The 20,098-nt window shown below is 40.8% G+C and overlaps 1 pseudogene; it reads right to left on the bottom strand.

Moving 5' to 3' along the window:
• Nucleotides 1-695: 695 nt before the first annotated feature.
• On the bottom strand, nt 696-2,525 carry LOC116114316 (annotated as a pseudogene).
• Nucleotides 2,526-20,098: the final 17,573 nt, after the last annotated feature.

The raw sequence follows: 20,098 nt of genomic DNA, 5'->3' as shown, positions 1-20,098 counted from the left end.
GCCAAGCTAGTGTAAGCCAGCCTACCAGTGAAGCTGAGGTGTCGTCTGAGGCCTCGAAGAAAGAAAAGTAGGACAGCCAAAGCCTTTCATTTCACCTGTGGAAAGAGTGAACCTGAACTGTGGTGGCTGAGTCTCTAATAGTATAATAGCTTAAATCTACTTGGTTGATATCTTTTTAGTTGCCAATACTATTATTAAGTTCTAGATATGTGATTAGTGTCCTTTGATATCCGTTTTTTATTATTAGATTTGCGTTTTGTTAGCCAAGAATAAGGTTCTTGATTTACATTTTAATAGTGAGTTCTTGAATTCAAAAAATTCTGTTGTCAACAATTGCTGGATTTTTTTTTTTTCATTCAAGTATGCAATTCAAAGCTGAAGATGAGTTTTTCAAATATTAAGATCCTCCATATCTCTTCTATTAGTCTTTGTGATGCTGCTACCATTAAGCATTCGGGATGTCTTCACGAGAATTGAGTTACATATGCTTAATAAAGCGAAACAACAGAACTTGTAATAAATGCATGTTTAACAACATTCATAGATGTATGCCAATTGAATTAACTTGTTCCTTCAGCAGACTTTGGCATTAATAAAATTATATACGCTAGGTAGAAAAACCAACATAAATTGTAAAATGAACTCTCATTAGTATAAAAAATTGTCATTTAACTATAGAAAGAACATACAATTTCTCAGTCTGTAATATCAAAACACAGCTTAGCCTCGTCCCAAGGACCATTAATCTCAAATTTGTATTCTGAATCTGTAAAGCCAATAAGGGCATACCACATTCACAAAAACCAACAGGCCTAAGAACAAGACGAAAAGTAGCCGGTGAAGCATATAAACAAAAGCCAATGTCGCAACCATCAAGGTAAATGAGAACAAAAGGTGTAAACGGAGGGTATTTCTTACACGTAGTATGGACTAGTGGAGCAAAAAGGAAGACTAACAAGGAGATAGCATGATAGCAAAGACATGTAGCCTTGATGGAAGCCGGGATGCAATGAAAACAGATGCCACAAGAAGCATTAACGCGATGCAACTGGTTAAAGTTGGATTCTGTAGAGCCCCCGGAGCTTTTATAGTAGACCCTGAATAGTCATGCAGGAAGAGATGGAGTATGAGAAGTGAGATGGTCACAGCCCAGATTGAGTCTGAGCTTATAGACCTCGTGAGTGTTTGGTAGATAGGAGCCAAAACATAAAGACCGGTCATAAAAAAAGAGATATTGAGAATATAATGGAACAGCAGGTTAAGAGAAAGCATTTCTTCAGTTAAAAGAAGAATCAAGAAGCCTGACGCAAGGAGACTTACATCAAGAAGCAAAAGGGAATTTTCATCAAGAGTTGATCTAAGTGTGTAGATCCAAACCAACACAACGAGAGCAACAATGCATAGATATTGTGAGATAGAAACCGAGTCTTGCATCACCTTTATCATGTCCCGTTTAACTACATTGGCATTCATAACCATATGTTCAAGAAAAGATTCATCCGTGTGGTTGTCATCAAAACCAGGTTGCATTCCTCCATATGCCACTTTTCTCCACCTGGGAGGAGTTGGAGGAGAACTATTTCTATCCATTGCAATTCCACCGCCCTATAGCAACCGTAATCTGCTTTATTTCAAATTGTCAGCATTCGAAGATACATCTTTCACAACGCAACACCTGATTCACACAGGCTTATTCAACCACATATCAGATCCAGAAGAAACAACATAAATGCCAGATGAATGTCTTACTGCTGCAACCTCCACTTCAAAACCAAAAAAACCTGTCCACACACGGCAACAATTATGATGACATTTCTCTCTTCTAAAATTTCTTCAATTAGTTATGATTACAACTGTAATTATCCAAGTACACCAGCGACTAAAATGACTAAGAACACTGACAACTTGATGAGAAAACTCATTTAATTTCTGTTTATATCATAAGATATGCTTAATAGTTTCGACAACTATCCTTAAATGCATAAAAGCCAGTCAAAATCCCCAAATAGTAGAACCAGCAATGATGAATATCTCACTTAGAAGCCAAAAAAACTTATGTGAAATTAGAAATTATAGCAGCTCAGACTATAACAACAAAAACCCATTAAAATTTTGCCACTCAAAACACATTCACAATCATCGACACCATGAACAATTAGAATCATACCTTATGTAAATCAAGTTACCATCTTCTAAATTATATCTAATAAAAATCCCAGTTATTATTAATCTATTTACCACTCACCAAACCAACGCTTCATTATGAATTCAATCAAAGTAAACAACATAATTAATATCAAGAAATTTCAAAACGGCAGCGGATTGCGCCATTGAGAGATGCAAATAAGCCGAAAAAGAAAATTCGCGAAATATCAATATAAATTCAATTGAAAGAGGACTTGGGATCCATATTGAGAGACTCACACTTTTCCGGCAAAGAGCCACGGCGGACGTAACGGCGCAATTTCGGTGGTCCCTCTGTTCACTTCTCTCTATTGGTTCCTCCGTTAGATTTTAGAAGCTTTCTGTGAGATTGAGTATGGCAGCCAAACATTTAAAAAGAAAATTGAAAATTACTATGCGCTCCTAAGGTTTTAATAAATTATATGAATCCCCTAAGGTATGAGAAATCATCATACCTCCCCTTCAAAGTAGGCAAGATCATTACTCGTCTTCCTTTGACCAATGACCACGAAATCCAGCGGTCAAAATTAACAGAACTCTTGAACTCGTATTTATTTATTAAATAAATGTCAAAATTTTAAATTTGCCACTATTATAACCTTTAATTTTCAACTCCAACCTATTTATGGTGAATATCATTGTACCCACCTTATTTTCTCATCTTTCATTTCATACCAATTTTTGATTGTAAACAACTTCATTATCAGAAACCAACCATTTTTTTCTCTAACCCAATTGTAACGAATCCATTGGGTAAAACTCACTCTTAAAACTGACGTGTAAGGGGATGGATAGTGACGGATCATGATTTTTGTCGAGAAGGGGTCTTTACAGCTCTGCTATTGTTTGTCAAACAACTAATGAAAATTTTAAAAAATAACTAAATTATAAGTAAAGAAAATAATACAATATCAAGAATTTGAAAGAAATGAATGCAATAATACAATATTTTCCTATTTGAATAAATCTATAAGAAACAAAATTTTGAGTAAATGTGTTGAGTGAATCTTGAGCAAAACATTCTTTTAATTTTTTTTTTTTTAATATTTGGATAATATAATTTTTCATGACTTTGATCAGAATTAGCCTAAGTTAAAGTTAACCAAAACTTAAATCAAGTCAATATTACGTTGTGTTTTAATATGATTAATGAAAAAATGTGGAATTTTCTTAATATAAACATAGATAGTAACTCAATTTTCCTCAATAATTTTGAGCAACTGAACGGTAACGTTTGAAATGTAGGAAAATGGTGGGTGAAGAGTGAAAAATAAAGTCCTTTAAAATATAGTTAAGGTTTTAATAGGAACATTCTCAGACATAAAACATAAAATAAACTAATAAGATCTATGTCTTTTTCTCTCAAATTGGAATAAAAAACCTCCAAGAAACAAGCATGATTCAACCTAAAATAAACTAAATTGAACGAAGCAATACACATACCTAAAATTGATAAAACAAAAAACGGAGCTAATTGTAGCACCTTGAGTAGTGAAAGCTTCAACAATTTCAGTCTCCAAAAGTTTTAAAAGAGAATAACATGAGAAAGAGGAAGAGAAAATAAGAGAATAAAAAATTTTGAGGATAAAATCATAAAAAACAGGTTGAGTAATGAAAAAGAAGAGTTGAGAGAGTTTTAAACTTTTAATATGATATGGGCTTGGAATGTATATATATTAATAGCAAATTTTTTGTAGGTTTGGATATATGTATAATAATTCTCGTTTTTTTTTTGTTTGAAGTTTTAGAAGATTATGATTGTTGAACTTTAAATAATGCAAGTTCTAATAGTAGAGCTTATAGATTTTTTTAAATGTAATTATCATGTTATATAACAATTTGAAGTTTTGTCCAACGTGGTTGGCAGTGTTATAATTAATTGTGAAAAATGGTATGAAAACATTAAAGAAAAATTTGATAGAATTAGAGATGTTTTAGCTGGATTACTGGTAGTAATAAAAGAAAGTGCTGAATTTCAAAGATGCTTGTAAAAATCAATATGTTCTCCTAGAATTTTGCATAGACATGCCCTATTAAAGAATAGTACTTATTGTAATGCTTGATTAATGTTTGCCTTATGCATAATTTAATTAGTTGATGTTGTAGCAAAAATAGAAGTCCTATAATGGTAGAAAATGATTGGCAATAGCTAACGTATTTCATTCTTTTCTTAAACATATTTTTACAATTCACTTGACCAACTTTCTGGTGTATTATCCACTAGTCAATTGGTAACATACAATTTAAAAAATTCAGGTGGTTACAAAAACAAAACAATGGAAAATTTTAAAAGGACCATAAAAGGCAATGGGAAAATAATTTTTTTGAAAATATTTGTAAAACCATTCTTGTTCTTTATTGTTGAGGTGCCATTTTTTATCCTAGAATTAACAAGAGGTTTAGAAAATGGTTTTTTAGGACAGTAAATGAAAATTACAAAACTTCGCATTTGTTAATCAAATAGGAGAGGTAAAAATTGGCTTGCAGAGGTAATTCTCAATTGAAAACAGGTTAGAAAACCCAGCAAAGACAGTAAGTACATAGGGAAGTTGCATCAGAAAAACAAATGAAGACTGCTACACTGGAGTGCAATTTAATAGGCTGAAGAGGAACGCAACAGCAGCACAGGCGTAGCCTCTCTTCAGAAGAACCAACAGCAACAACGAATTACGTTTGCCAGTGACGTACAGAGTAATGAGCTTCATATATATTGGAAACTCTGAAATGTTCTAACAGATCACAACAAAGGAGCCAACTGATGTCTGTGGAAATTGGAAACCAGAAAAGTAATTTTTCGATATTATCAAAGACTTCGCCTTGGAGTTTTGGTGTTCACAGTCTCAACCGTTCATCACGGAACACACATTTAGTGCAAGTGGAAGAATTTTAAAGAAAGGAGGACTAAAACTTTACAAAAAATGTGAAGTCCTCACTGTCTTCGAGATTGGGAACAGTCGCGCCATCAAGATCATACGAGGTCTCGATGTACTTTAAAGAACATTTATTTTGTATATAAATGTAACGGATGAGGGAGGCTAGCAACCCCAAAATAGTTGTTTGGTAAATTGTAACTTGTAAATTAATTGTACAATTATTGTACTTTTGTTTCCTTACAAGTTTTATCCCATGAGTTTTCTTGGTGAGGTTTTAACGAGGCAATAATCTATTGTAATTCGTATTTATTTTTTGATAAATGAAATAAATTTAATTTTTCTTATATTACATTTAATGTCATTAAAATTGAATTATATATTGAAATGGTAACAAAAAAAAAAATTTGATTTAATTGAATATTGATATTGAAAAGACGTTTAACTCAAAACAATACATTTAGTTGCCATTTACAAATGTAATTATCATTGACAAAAGTTAATAAAAATTAAACTTAAACAAAACAAAACAAATGCAAAAAAAAAAAAATTCAAAAGGGGGTAACTCGGCCCAACCCGTAGCCTAACCTAGGGGTTTAGGGTGTGGCGGCGCAGGGTGGGCCATCCAATCCCCACAAAAAATGGCGGCCTAACCCTAGCTGCCTTTGGTCAGTCTTGACCTGCCCGCCAACAAAGCAGGCTAGGTTAGGCCCCGCACAATTTTGGGGGATTGGAGGGCCCCAACCCGGCCCCAACCAACACCGCGTGGGTTGGTGGGCACGGGTTGGGCAATCCAAGCCCCCAAAATTGGCGGGCCTAACCTAGCCAGCATTTGTTGGCGGGCAGGTCAGGATGACCTGCCAAATGAGTAAACTCGCCGCGGGCCAGGCGGGTCGGGCGGATGGGCGGGGACCGAGCAGGTTACTTTCCACCTCTATACCACAGCACACGAGTAGATGTAGGACCTGTATGAGACAAAGTTCTTTTTCTGTCGTCACGATGGCATTGTCGCTTCTAGGAGCCGAGTAAGGTTCTTTTTCTTCGAATATTACTTGATTTGTCCTCAACTAACAGCTATTTATTTTTCTGGCAGTTAACAAAATGACTAGTTTAGCAGTTGCTGTATGGACCCTGACAAAATAACACAACCTTTTGTTTTCTACTGAAGCAAGTCGAGCAGGGCTGCTCGTAACAACCGCGATGTGCGGAAAAATATGGTTTCTGCAATTCAGAAGTGACCCTAGAGTACCTACTGGGTAAGCTTCTTGACCTTATCTTTTTTGACTTGTGTGCAATGAAATGTTTACTAACGACGTTCATGTGTAGCGACCATGCTCTAGAGTGCCTAAGTCACCGACCAAGGTAATTTTCCTCCCCCAAAGAGGTACCACGGAACAGTTGGAGCGGCTCTCTAGTGGAACCTTTGATGGGGGTCAATAGACGAGTCGATCTTCAAACTGAGGGTGTTGCCGCCCTATGCAGAAAAACAGGCTCAGGCGTAAAAGAAGAGGGGTAGATTCGAACCGAAGAGTCGGAGTCGAATCGGAGGGTTTGGGCGTCCAACCGCTGGTCGCAGCTTACCAAGCATTCGTTTAGGAGGGCTAGCTAGGGCGATGGTATTCCATCGCTCCCGGGATCAGAGGTAAGACAACAGGCGACCGCAAGTCCTGGGAGGAGGTCAGGAAAGAGCACGGCAGGGGGGACCTATTACGCTAGGGCACGGCAACCCCTTCTAGAGTCAATGGGATAGCTACCAGACCATCTGCAGTCGGTGGTCTTGCATTGCTCGATGTGGGCTGGTAGAGGCTTCGAGCAGTCGTGGCCAACCGGTACAGGACCTGATGACAATACCTTCACCACCTAAAGCCGAGTAAATGAGTGCCCTTTGTGAGGGACATTTGACTTATGCGATACTAAATAAATTTTTTCTGCTATGCAGGCCTTGCTCTCATGCACCTGTTCTTGCAAAAGGTCAGTTGAGGCGTTGAGGGATTGGTGGAGATAAGGGAAAGAGATGCACAGCTTAAATGGAACAGGGACTCGTCCACTCGTTCGGAGGAGAAGAATTTGGTTGAAGGGATGCTGCCTATGTGCGGTGGACTTTAAGAAGTCTGAGTTGGAGAAGCACAGCGAGGAGGTGAAAGGTCCTCCAAAGGACCATGGCCAGACCACCACGGAGGATAGTGAGGAAGGACCAGACGATTCAAACGACTCTAAGCGGGCTATGCAAGTAGAGAGGGAAAAGGGACGTGAGACTGTGAGAGAATATATGGAGAAAACATCAGCGGCTGGAGGCAAGCTCCAGTTTACTCGAGGCTACGTCACTCACTAATAACGGAGATGTAGCAGCAAGGGCGGAGATAAGAATAGGGCTGTAGAAGTGGACTATTCAGGTCCATTCTTTGCCTTCTTTTGAGGAATCCTGAGATGGTGTCCAACTCCTTGACGAGTACCGGAACGAGCTTCTTACCATGGCATAGGCCGAAGATGGGAAAGTTGGGGGGGTTCGAGGACCTGACCTGGAAGACGAACAACAATGAGTCATTCGGAGGAGCCACGCGTCTGATTAGGCGACCGGAACCCAGCCTGGGAGACTGAGGATCAGTGATCCGTTTCTCTTGTTTTCTCCACTTTATGCTTTGTACTTCCTTGTCCTATAAAGACATGCTTTCACAATCTTATGAGTATTTACCAATTTCTGCATTCGTTCCATATGAGAGCGCATTTACCTGTTTACATAATATTGGTAACAAGCGTTTATACGAAAGAATTGTATATATGGGAAAATGATTACAAATGAACAAGTTGTACAACTGCTATTACAAAGCGATTCAAAAATTAAGACCGACCTTTAAAAGGAAATACATTGAAGTTTGGAAGACGATAATATGGTTGGAAAGCTCAGCATTCTCAAGCTCAGGGTACTTCGGAACCATTTCAGCTTTGAGATGGTAAGTCCTCAGTTCTGATTACTTTGGCCGATGCGAAATGGCCTTCCCATGGCCCAAAACTCCCGCGCATGGTTCTCTAGTATCGAGAAGATTCTTTCAAAAAGGTCGCTAATCGGGAAGTCTCTTCTTACTGACCTTAGAAGTCGAAGAGTTGCTGATAGGCTGTATTTTAACAAAGCCTTGCACGATGTTCTTCAACTTAGATCAAAACTTGCAACGCATTAACCTTCATTATCGACTCGTTGATAGGTCCCTCCGAAGGAGAATGGTTCCTACCTCCACGGGCATCATCGCTTATGCAGCCATTGATGAGCGAAAAAAGGTGTTTGAGGTAGAGGTTCTCAGAGTTGTCTTGTATGCCCATAGGATCGGGGAGGTCGTCGGCCCAATTCCCCTTGCGTTGCGCAAGTTTGGCCTAAGAGTGTGCTTTGATGGTTTTGTTACTGCTTAACTTGGACATTTGCTTGTAGTATTGGCGAGTGAGGTAAATTGTTTATGAACACCCAATCGTCACAAAACTGCTTGAACTCACTCGTTGTCGAATATTACCATGTTGAGATGAGAGGATAAGAAATCCCATAGCGGCACACAATGTTTTTGAGACGAAGCTTGAGCTTTTTGGTATCTTGACGCGGCTACAGTTCTGCTTCAGACCCACTTGGTGAAGTAATCCACCACAACCATGAATACTTGATCCCTTTACCAACTGGCATGGGATCAATGAGAGCGATCTCCACAGTGGAGGAATGGCTGGGGCGTAGTCATGGGTATCAGTTGGTGGGAATGAGCGCGGAATGTTGCGAACTGTGGCACTGTACACCTTTGCCAAATGGTGGGTGTCTGTTGGATTAGGGGCGTAGTACCCTTGATGAACAAACTTTGTTGGCGAGACGATCGCTGCGGCGAGTGTGATTACCCAGAGATCCATTCATGTATCTCACCTCATGATAAATATGGCTCATCGCTGGTTACACATCAGAGGAGAGGGGCGCAAACCCCCGTTATACTAACTGGTCTCTGATGAGTGTGCGAACGAGCAACTTCTTGTTCACAAGGTCCTTGTTTCAACCTTGCTTGGGACAAGGGTCCCACTCGGAAGATACTAAGAGATAGGGGTCATCTAGGAAGCTGAGTTCAGTACATTTCACGGCATGTTGATAAGATCAATTAGGGGTCTCGATGAACCGAAACAGGAATGCTTTTCTTGTGCATCTGGAATCAACGACGAGGCTTATTCCTTGCCAAGGCATCGCCACAGAGTTTGCTATCTCTAGGAATTGGGTGATCGTGAAAGTGTTGAATGGCGTCGAGCAGGCCTTAGCTTCTTCAGATAGCTGATAGTTTTTCCTAGCTTGTTACTTCTCCCAAAATCTGGTTAACGATCAAATGGAGTCGCTGTGGATGCGATCGCGATTGGAAAAACCATTTCTCTTTTATGCCCCAACCGACGTCCAGCGAGCAGAGTTTATAACTCGGCCTAAATTATTGGTGGCCTTAAAACCAAAACCGGAGAATGCCATGAATGCGAGCCCTTTAAGATACAAAAGAGGGCGAAGAACTTCCCTGGCCCTCTTTGTGTTCGATGATCCATTGACGTAAAGACTCTAGTGTGATTAGATTTTGAGTAGTTTCCTAAAGGACTTCGTCTGGGCTGTTGTCGGACTCATTACATAGGATTGATATGAGAACTTCGATATGAAAGCAGCAACAGCTTGCTTTGAGTGGTTGCTTTCGGTCTGTAACTTATATCGAAACTGAATAATTCCATGGCCATTTTAAGCATTTACCCAATTGACTGGGTTCTGGAGGGACCGCCTGAGCGGGTAATGGTCATTACATGGATCGTATGGGACAGGAAGTAAGGTCGTAAACTTTTCTGGAAGCGATCAGCAAGGCATAAGCCAATCGTTCCATTTTTGGATTACCATACCCAACATCTACAAGACGTTGTGCTCGACGTAATACACATAGCGCATTGGACCCTGTTCTGTCTTGAACCAAGGCTGTTGCACTGACCGCAAAGCTAAGAAGACAGACAGATGACAGGAGGAAAGATCGGTGTGCAGGAGATGTTGGACGAAGAGGATGGCTTCCGAGGTGTCTTTAATACCTGGAATGCCTGTGTTCGCACTCGAGAGTCCTCTCCAACTTCTTATTAGGCCTTAGTGACATTGACTAATGGAAGTATGATCTTGTGAGTTGATATGAGCGACTGGTACTGCTATTTGCCCATGAGGATCATAACCTGTTTTTGTTGGTTAGGCTTTTCATAATTCGAGGAGAGCTTGATTTCTCGAGGGTTGATATATCCCCTCTAGTTAAACACAGGATTATCCCAGGAATTTTCCCGAGGAACTCCGGAATGAGGCACTTGAGAGGGTTTAGCTTAAAACCACTTTGTATTTTCGGAGGATGTCGAACATCTCAGAGGAGCGTTATATGATCTGACGCACATGCACATTAAAACCCCATAAATCACCCCCCCTTTTACATAGACCCTCCATCGGACTTCCGATCTGCATCAGAGAACATCCGGTAAACAGCGTTGGTAGTCACGCAACGTTCTTGAGGCCGAAGGCAGAACCTGGTAGCAATACAACCTGATTTGTAACAAAGGAGGTATGTCATTGTATGGTGGGCAACATCAGAATTGATTGTAACCGAGTACGGTCCATAAAAACTAAGGAACTCGTACCTGGAGGTGGCATACCACAAGCTGGTCGATCTTAGGCAGGAGGAACTATCTTTCGGCATGTTGTTGTGAGGTCGGTAAAAGTCGACAACAGGTTCGCCACTTGCCGTTGGGTTTCTTCACTAGGAAACCAGGTTGGTAACCTAGCTCAGATAGAGGCTTCTAGAAATGCATCCAATCGAAGGAGTATCTACCCAGTTGCAAGGCAGCATATCCGCTTGGATCCCACGCTTTTCTATTATGGTGAACTGGCTTGGCTCACTGTCGATGTTCAAGGCATGGGTAAATATAGTCGGGCATATCCTGACCATATGCGCTGCGACCATGTGAACACATCGATATTCTCTCTGAGGAAGGCTGGTCAGTTCGGTGGACGGAGCTGAGGGTTTAGATGGCTACCAATCCTCAACATCTAGTCAACTGCTGCTAGTCGACCAACCACCTAAGATAGATCTCACGGCCAATTGAAGGCTTCCTAAATACGAGGATCCATATTATCCTCGGTTGGGGCCAGGTTGGGTTTGACCGCTGATCCCATTGCCATCTGGGAATGCCGCGACGAGATGCATTTCCCTTGTACGCCATCTGCCTGTGCATTTACATAGCGAGCGCGGATGTGCGTTGAGATCCGCTTAGTCTCCATTGGAGAACATTCATTAGAGATGGTATAGACGAGTGACCGCACTTGAAGTTTCTGGTAGTAGAGGTCACCCCAGGATGCCGTTTAAAGCTGACAGGCAATCTTAATAAGAATTTAATAACTTTGGTCACCTCGTCAGGATCACCAGCATGACTGGACCACGGAGAGCGTTCCTGGGATCAGGTGCGTACCCTGTTAAACACGTATAGGGGGTCAAGGGTAGGCTTCAAGTCGGCCTCGTCAAATTCATTCTTTCAAAAATTGTGGACCAGGATGTCACTGTAAGTAGCCATACTCATACATGAAAAAAACTATAAAAATAATATGAAGAATGGGCCCAAAATTCTTTCTATTAAATATATAATATATTCTTTACAAAATATAATTTACACAAAACTTAGAATGTGTACAAAGGGTATTAAAACAGTGATGAAGTGAATCACCGCTTCCCCTCGCGTGTCGACGTACATTCCGACTGCATTCTCACTGGATCCTGCAAAAACATAGGAGAAAAACGGGGTGAGCACTAAAATAATGCTCAGGTAGAGTAAATACTCTCTACTCATCTATCCTGTAACTCTCTCTCTCTCGATTCTTTCCTTCGAATTCTCAGGTCAATTTCTCTTGGGACCTTCTCTCTTCTCTTTCCTTTCTCTTAGAACTCTTTTTCTATTCCTCTCTCTTAGTAAGTCACGACCCATCTTACCGGGGGCCGGCCAGGACTCACTCCCACTCTATGTGACTCTACTCATCTAGCGATAGGACTCGGTATACAGCGGATCAGAACCCGGCCAGGAGTGTATAATCTCCTCTGGGTACTCGAGTATAAGCCCTCATCCGCATGCACTCTCACGGGCTACACCATCTATCTCATACTATGCCGCTCTCAATGTGAGTAATGCGGGGAATAATCCATCATTATCACGAGTTCCCATCGCACAACATCTATCTCTTTCTTCTAATCTCAAAGTAACTGTATACTCAATTTCTTTACTATGTCTCAAGACTACTTCTTAAGTGTATAAACAAAGTGTAAAGCTAGCTCATACTCACTAATGCACTTATGAAATGCCAAATACAAGATTTCCTCAACAACAGCATTCTGCACAAGTCAACACTAAAAAAGGCATAAATTGCGTCATAACCTCAGATTGTACGGTTTGGAGTCTCGTTTTAAGATTAGAAACAGGGCTATAACTTCTGTGTTTTGGATAGCGCCCAATCAATCCGTAAGAACCCAAACATACTTAGAAAGTTACGGCAGGACAGGGCCGATGTTAATAGGCATCATCAAACAAACTCATGTGCATTTAAAAAACTATACGAAAATTACGACTATACTTCATTCTCTAGTCATCCAAAAGGGGAAAAAACTCTATCATGTAACCATAATCCTGTCAAGGAAAAGCACTTCAAAAAGATTACACAACATCTCCCAACTTCATCTCAAATCATTTCTATCTACATCAAAAAACACTTTCATACAGGGTCTACCCAAACAACACAAAAAATAGAGCTATAACTCAAACTCCACAATTTCTTCATCAATCATAGACTCCATCTAAGATCAGCATACAGCTTACTCAAAAGCTTATTCAAACAAACTCAAGTGTTGGATTACTTACCTGTCAAAGATGACTTCTTAGCAACTTTTCCTGTCCTTTGGTTGTTTGTCTTCTCTACAACTCAAAAAACAACAAGAACAATAACAACCAAATAAGAATCTCACTATAAACTATAAGAAAACTCAATCTAAAGACCTGAATCCGTAACGTAGGATGCTTAGATGAACATCTCTACTCAAAACCCCATCTTATCCTTAGAATTATGGGAGATGGATGGCGACATTGAAGAAACTTAGGCGAATGGAAAGGCAGTGGAATGAGAGTTATAAGGGTTCTTCTACACTCTAACTGGCTTTTAGCTCATATTTAAGCATATTTCATTTTGCCTTGCCCTTCCTTGGAAATTGCATCTATATCCTTAAGTTCTTAAAAGAACCCCCATCCAAACCCAATCTCTACTTAAATTCCTACATTTTACTCCAACTTTCCTACTCATTAGGGGTAGAATGGTCATGTGTCCCAAAAGAAGAATTCTCTAGAAAACTAGAAACTTGTATTAGGCTCGTCGCCGCGGCGAAGAGCACTTCCGTCAGCCCCGGCGCACACAGGGCAAAACTACCCGTGGGTGAGCTCCTATCGCCGCGCACGAAGATTGGATTTTTTCCAAACTCACCAAAATCAAACCAATTTCAAGACCATTTCCCATTAAAGCTCCACCAACCAAACTTGACAACACACAAACTCAATTGAAGCTGAAACAGTAAACTTTAACTTAATACAGCAAATCTTAAATAAGTACCTCAAGTGGGATATTACATTCACAGCACTTCGTTGCCACCAACATTCTGGTGGAGTTGAGGCCATATTAAGGGAGTGATCATGAGAGCGTCATCGTGGAGATGATGCAATGGACTGCATCCTTGTTCGGAGAAGGTAATTTACCTCCTCTTGTGAACCTTTAGTGGTCACTGCGTCGTGTTCATCAAAGTGATGGAGTCGGATACGCTGTGCGAGACATTCTTTATTGGGACTCGCGAGTCGGGTTGCGAGGGCGGTCATCCAACAGAATATACTCCGGACGCTGCAAGATACCCTTGGATCATGATGTTCTTATCCTAGTTCCACCTTGATTTTTCTCTGCACAGGAGTGGAAAGGCATAATACTACTCTTGAAATGCGCCTGCTGATAGGTCTGCGATTGCCGTGGAAGAGCTCGACACTATCGGCGTCGTGATGCCTATTATCCCGATGAACGGCACAGTATTTTACAGTAAGTTCTGGACGTTGGGGATTTTCTGGGACTCAGGCTCTCTCGAGCAAGCGCTCTTCTGGATTGTCAAGAATAAACCGATACAGATGGCATTCAAAGGCGTTACTAATCATGTCTGATCGCAACAAAGGAAATTGGAGCCTAAGACTTTTGGGCTGGAACCGTGGTTTCTTTCTTTTTGTTGATTGTCATTAGCCCGTTTGTGATCAACTCTTCCTACTGTTCCCTGACCAGGTGCATTACTAAGCATTGAGGTCGTGGGTTGGGAGCGACCCACGGAGTTTTCAAGTGGAGGTATTTCTCCGCAAAGGTTGTAGAACGGGTAAGGGAAAACACTCATCCTCAGCTTGCAGGCTCATTTCCACATGTCGGTCCCCCCCTGTGGGTGTGAACTCCGCTATGAGGAGTTGAACAGTCTCTTCGGAGTGTGAGCTACCTTATTTAGCTCTTTGTGGAAGCGGTCGATGTACGACTAGAGGATAATCCCTCTCTTGCTTATGTGTGCTTAAGGTAGCTTAAGGCATTGAGAACTTTATTGCTTGGAAGTGTCTCAGGAACGTCGTGCTCATCTAAAGCCACAAGGGATCGTATCCGCGGGAGCGGGACCGAACCACAGTTTGGCATGAGAGGTTAGGGCAATACCAAAAACGCACATTGCAAGTTAAAAAACCTGGTAAAGCTCTATCAGGTCGCTGAATTCATACAAGTGGTCTGCGGGACCAGAATTTCCATTGAAACACCCGCATATCAAGCATTCTAAAATCTGATGGGGAGAGGGGTGGCTAAAATCGTCAAAGAACAAGGGGAAACGGTACTGGACCTGCCCTGCTCATTTTGCTAAGCTTTTTTAGGATGCTAGAGCTCAGCTATAGCTCCTCATCGGGTAGAGAGCTATCTAGGGATTGGATTTCCCCCAGTGCAAGTTTGACCCTTGCGATGCGTTGAGGAAAGTCTGGAGGTTGGATTCGTCTCGCCTCGGCAGCAGTTATGATAGCCTGACACACGCTGGCTAGAGTCGGTGATGGTGAGAATGGTGAGGGGAATTTCACAACCGTTCGCTGGTGATGAACCGCCCCTGCGCAGTGTCGGGAACCCCCGCACGATGACGATCGACGATCGTTATTCTGTCGTGTGATGAGAATCGCCCGAGCCATAGCACTTTTAGGGGAGTGCTCATGCGATGTGGCATGGGACAGCTCGGGATGCGACCTTTTTCATCGAGTCTTAAACATTGGGGTATTCTACTTGGGACAGTGGCGGTGTTTGTCGGACCTTTGAGGCCCTTAGGCCCATGTTTCTTCCACTTGCATACCACTCATTCGCGCGGTTGCAGCTGCGCGGAAGCCTATCGCCCTTTTCTACCACTTTGCGCGGACTTGGTAGTCTTTTTATTGGTTGCACCGCCCAATTTGATTTACGGTGGCAGCCCCGATCCAACGGTCCAACCTGTTGGTGGACAATTGGAGAGTAGTATTGAACCCTCCAGGTAGTCATAACGCAGGGTCAGGTTTGAGCTGAAAGGAATCCCCACCGGTATTTTGGGGGACTGGGGCAACTCGGGCTAGGGAAAGTGTCTGCTTGTACCTGGGGGTCTCTCGCACATGGATTGGTTCGCATAGGTTTCGAATCGACGACGCCATGTTAATGTTTAGGAACATTAGTCAGAGATTTTCGCTTGATGAAGGACGAATACTAAATCAGGCCTCTTCTAGCGTCAAATGTTGATGCTTGATTTGGACACCAACTAAATGACGTGTGAAAGCGCTAAGTTGGCCTAGAAGACCACAGTTGAATGGGGCGATTGGGATGTAAATGGTGGGAAGACAAGTGTTTAAAGTGGTTTGGATGCTTAAATAAGCGAATCCTAGGTCCACTGATATTATTTTATATTGAAAAGTCAGGTCGCAACTTAGCGAGTTTGATATTGAGAGTAGTTGAGAATACAAATTAGAAAGAGAATAAGCTATTACAGAGAGAAGTAGCCTAATCAAGAGTAAAAATGAGCGAATCCTACAAACGGGAGAGAAACTCTCATATTTATGTGGAGACATTGAGGTTATGATTATAGAAAATCGTAAAAAGGGGGGTCAGGGTATGTGTCAAAACTTCTTGTGTCGCACGTTGTTCAATTACCGCATGATTCCCGGCTCATGCAGGGTGGACCGGTGGACGTCTTCAAACTCTCGTCAGTCTGGCAGCCCCCACGCTAGTGGCCGAAACAACTGGCTCCACGCTAGCAAGCGATTTGGGCCACGCCTTAAACGGATGTAGGATCTGCCTAGACTCAACCATTTATGCTGACTGGGGCTCTACGGTCAGGCCCTACTTTCCAGGCATAACATCCTTGAAGCTTTAAGAAATTATCACTTATCACCCCCACTGTTCTTTCTACCGTTTTAAAATTGCATAGAAACCATGTGATCGCTTTGCAATTACAAATCTTGCCTGATTTATGCGTCAAGATAAAATGTTATTTGGGGTTGACATGACCTCAATTTATAAAGTTGAATGACTAACCATTTTACCAGAAGTATAGGTAAGGGAAAGGTTAAATCACATAATAAGAGACAAAAATATTAAAAATATACTGTATATACATATTGTATAAATTTTTGGTGACAGTGAGTTAATATATCGTTAAAGTACATGAAAAATTTATGTTAATAATTATATTACCATTGTCTCAGAGTTTATTGAATATTACAAACTTTAAGACATCAGTTTTGTAAGATGATCTGCAACCAATAAAGAAACTTTTCTCATAACTTAGACGTGATAAACTCGCAAATTTACAACTCTTAATTTAATTATATATAGCATAATTGATCTGGATGAAGCTGGCAGGCTACGCGGCTATATTGTGAGGTCATTGACCTAAGGGCATTAGTTAGTGTAGTCTAGTCGCCTTAAAATTCAATGTGGAAGACTCAGTTATTGATGCTCAATTCCTTGCCATGTGATACTAATTGAAAGTGTTAAGAAATATGGTGATTTTGTTATTTGTATTAAGGGTAGATTTGTCTTTTCATATTTCCTTTGTTAAGCGATAGATATATACTTGGTATTAGGGCTTAAATCATACTTGTGTATTCATGAATTGTGCAATAATCAATGAACAACCTAGCTTCACTCTTTTATTATTTCTTGGATGTTTAAACATGGTATCAGAGCAAGTTTCATGGGACGAGCTTAATCTTAACACAGCTGCGCGGATCCAACTGATAGTTTCTTTTTTTTTTTGGTTGGTATTCATCAATTTTCGGCAATCTGGTATTTCGTTTTCCTTTCTTTTGCATTCTGGTTTCTTTGTTTTTTTGAAATGGCTACTGAAGAGGACGATTCACTTCAGTCGTAACGTGTGAGTTAGATGACAAGAAATTATTAGTATGGAGGTATGTGAATGAGAAATTTTCTAAGGGGTAAAAAGATGTGGGGATAGGTTAGTGGAACTTCTGTGAAACCTAAGACTTATGAAGGGGTGATGTGATGTGATAGATGCATGGAAGCAAAACAATGCAAAAAATTATCTACTTGGATTAATAATTCTGTTGGGATTCCAATAGGTAACAGTTAGAGAAGAGAGACGCAAAAGGGTTGGGAATCTCACAAAGGTATTTACTCAGTCAAATTTTTGCAAAGCTAGTATAATGGGAGAAGGACATACGAGCCTCTTCAGCAGAAGAATAGAGTGTTACATGAGTTTTATTCTGCTTACAGACTTGGGGATCAAGTGGCTTCTACGATTCGGCAGAATTAAAAGCATGTGGGCTCCTATATTGCTACATAGGCGAGCGAACGGTTGATACAGTTTTTAACGGCATTTCGTAGTAGCTATTTGAAGGACTTAGGGTTTTTTCAAATTTGCATCGTTCTCCATGCCTTCTGTTGACTTCAGTTGTAATGAATTATTGCTGAAGAAATACGTTCTTAAGTCTCATTGAAAAGGGAATTCTTTCTACTTAGACTTTAATTCGCTCTGTTTTAGCAGTACCATTCTCGAAAGCTATTAGTCTTTAATATCAGAATAAACCTACACAAGGGTTGCTGACACGAGTGCAGTTTCTGTAAGCAAAAAGGGTCATTGGAAGGCTCAGTGTCCATAATTCAAGACAGCAGAATCAATACGCAAGCAGCAATCTCAGCTTGGAAGCCTGGAACAGTCACATCTAATGCATCATAGGCCACTCAGGGTGACCAAACCACCAAGTCTAATACTGCAGCAGTAGTTTAATCAGGTCCTTTCAATGATCCAGTACTTGGCGAGCAATTTCAGAAGTTTCCTAGCCTTACAGCCACAAGCTATGCTGCTCCTTCTTCGTAGGTCAGTTACCTCATAGTTCTTCAGGTATGTCACATCTGTATGGGTTTGGATTCTTGGGTGCTTCACATCATATGTCTCAAGATGTCTATCTTTTGCTTTGTGTCCCCTTCGTCTTCTCTATTTCACTGTATGACATGATGATGGGCACTCCTAGTGCCTTAGCAGTGTTGGTTTTGTTGTCACACCTCACTTGTCTCTCTACTAAGTGTTTATCATATCAAAACTACATTAAATCTTGCTAGTTTGGCCAGTATAGTGATTCTGGTAATTTAGTCACCTTTCTCATTCCTTCTTGTTATGGCAGATCTACAGTTCTCAGAAGCTGGATTGGGGACAGGCCGTAGGAATGGGGGGACTATATAATTTTGGATGAGTTAAAAGTGCAGTTGTCTGCTGCTGTGCATCTAAGTGTTGATGCTGCCGCTACTAGTGTTGATTTGTTTCTTTCGTTTTGGTCCTTCTCTTCTAGTTTATTTATGGCATTCTCGTTTGGCATGTGTTGTCTTCTGTTTGAGATTTGGCATCACCGGGGCTTTAGGAAATTTCAAACTGTGGATATAATTGATTGTAGTGGATGTTAAACTGCAAAATTTTCGCTTACCTTTTATGAAGTATTTCGGTTTCTTCTCTCCATTGATTTGATCATTCTGCTGTATGGGGGACCTGTCTACTTGTTGCACAAAAGGGGTCTCGCTTTTCATGTTTATCGTTTATGATGATATACCGTTATGTGGGTTTATTAATGAACATCGTTCGAATTTTTGAGATATATACAGCTTTCGAGCTCTTGTCAAAAATCAACATTCTGCTATTATCAAATTGTTAGGTCGTGATTTGGGGGGGAATACACTTCTAATAAATTTTGTGAGTTGCTGCATTAGATGGAACTGTTCACAACACTCGTGTACAGATACTCCTGACAAAATGGGGCTGAGAGAAGAAACATAGGCCACGATTGTTGAAACTGCTCGTTATCTCTCTTTTGTCTTCCTGTTCCTAGTGGTTTTAGGGGTTGAAGCGTTCTTACTGCTGTAGGTTGATAATACAATCCATCTTCTCATATTTCAGGTGTTCGTTTGCGAAAATGTATGGGTATGCCCCTGAGTATTCTACCTAAAGTTTTTGGTTGTACTCGTTTTGTCTTCGTCCTCATTAGCAACACAGCAATAGGTGTACATCTCGATCTGTTATTGGTCTTTCTTGGTTATGAGGTGTTTAAGTGTAAAAAGGGGTATCGTTGTTTTGGATCCAAAACTCAGAAAAACTTTATGTGTCTCGTCATGTGTGTTTTCTTGAAGCTACTTTATTTTCTATTCCACCATACTAAACCTGACTAGATTGATCATATCGTATATAGATCCTTTTTTGAGGGATTAGTGATAGGTTTGCATCTCAGGTTCCTAGTACTGTCATTCTGAGTCGGACTGACACTTTACTCTCCAGGACACTTACTCTCCAGCACACTTGAACTCCCTCTTTTCCTATGGTCAACTAAGTCGTTGAAGATTGTGGATCACCACTCTACGTAAACCATAACGCATTGCGTAAGTCCCAAAGGACAGATTTTGCTATCGTTATTCTTCATCTTTGTGCTTCTTTTTTAGC

The sequence above is a fragment of the Pistacia vera genome, unplaced genomic scaffold (genome assembly GCF_008641045.1).
Source record: "Pistacia vera cultivar Batoury unplaced genomic scaffold, PisVer_v2 Contig706, whole genome shotgun sequence".
NCBI classification, from domain to species: Eukaryota; Viridiplantae; Streptophyta; class Magnoliopsida; order Sapindales; family Anacardiaceae; genus Pistacia; species Pistacia vera.
This window is presented reverse-complemented; position numbering and strand designations above follow the sequence as displayed.